Raw genomic sequence first — 1473 nt, forward strand, 5'->3', positions numbered from 1 at the left:
GGCGGAGGCAGGAGACTCGCTTGAGCCCAGGAGTTGGAGGTTGCTGTGAGCTGTGATGCCACGGCATTCTGCCCAGGGGGACAGCTTGAGGCTCTGTCTCAAAAAAAAAAAAAAAAACTTTGGAATTAGTTAGTGGTGATGGTTGCACACCTTTGTGAATATGTTACAAACCAATGAATCATACATTAAATATTGAAACTGTACAGCAGTTTTTTTTTTCTTCTTTCCATGTCCCCCCATTCACAATACAGACGAGGCCTGGGTCCTGGGCTGGGTGTGCACAGGGTAGGTTAACTCTGCCTCCTCTTTCTATACAGTCAGTGTGAGAACACAGCCTGTAGTAAGCACCAGGACATTTCCATCCTTGAAGGAGTTCCTAGCAGCACCATCTTAGTGAGTGATCGAGAGGATTAACCGACTGATGGATGTAGGTGCTCAGCTCCTTGTCTGGCCAGCACAGGGTACTCGTTACAATGTAGCTTTTTATTTCACCATTGGATTCTCCCTGCAGCCCAATCTTCCTGGCACCCAGTATCACAGGCAGAGCTCAAGGTTGGGCAGTGAGGCTGGTTTTAGGAGTAGGAAAACATAACCCAGAAAGGGCTTTAGGAGTCAAGGGCCTTCCCTTGATCCCATGTGTAGGGAAATAAAGTACATTTTTCCGGAGACTGAGAGCCTTCAATTTTCTAAGGGATACAGGGTTACAAACCACTCCTCAAATCCAATTTTGTTCATTCTCCTAAGAACTCCTTGGCAGGACAATCACCTTTGTCTGTCTCTCTGCTCAGCTTCCTAGTATCACTCCTTCTCACCCTCCTGTCTTTTCAATTGCTGTCGTTTTCTTTTTGCCCTCCAAAAGCAACAGTGGGCCCTGTAGCTCAGCAGCCAGGGTCCCAGCCACATACACTGGAGCTGGCGGGTTTGAATCCAGCCCAGGCCTGCCAAACAACAATGACAACTACAACCCCTCCCCCCAACAACAAAAAAAGCCAGGCATTGTGGCGGACGCCTGTAGGCCCAGCTACTTTGGAGGCTGAGGCAAGAGAATTGCTTAGCCCAAGAGTTGGAAGTTGCTGTGAGCTGTGATGCCATATCACACTACTGAGGGCAACAAAGTGAGACTCTGTCTCAAAAAAAAAAAAAAGCAACAGTGACCTAAAGGCATTCCCAGGGATCCCAGGTGGTTTCTACCTTTAAACCATTTGTCACCCTTTTAAAATTCCATTGATCTGTCACTCTCTCTTTCTTAAGGCTGCCTAGAGTGGGAATCGCTGGCCTCAGGGCCTCTCCCAGGGGTCTGGATCCTCCTCCTCCACCCACAATTCTTGCTCTGGGATCCTCCAGTCACTTTCTTAGGGTGCTGCAGTCGTACCTGTCTTGGTGCCTCATGCCTCTCTCTCACAGCGCTCATTGCGGTTGGTGGCTGTTGGGTATTTATTTCCTTTCTCTTTTTTTTTTTTTTTTTTTTTTTTT

The 1473-nt window shown here is 47.8% G+C and overlaps 1 non-coding gene across 1 annotated transcript; it reads right to left on the bottom strand.

Moving 5' to 3' along the window:
* Nucleotides 1-226: 226 nt before the first annotated feature.
* Nucleotides 227-357, bottom strand: LOC111722299. The gene has a single exon (XR_002771135.1). It is a non-coding gene; the product is annotated as a small nucleolar RNA SNORA51 (small nucleolar RNA).
* Between the last annotated feature and the right edge of the window lie 1116 nt (nt 358-1473).

This window comes from Otolemur garnettii, unplaced genomic scaffold (genome assembly GCF_000181295.1).
Source record: "Otolemur garnettii isolate 467f Iridium unplaced genomic scaffold, OtoGar3 scaffold00232, whole genome shotgun sequence".
NCBI lineage: Eukaryota > Metazoa > Chordata > Mammalia > Primates > Galagidae > Otolemur > Otolemur garnettii.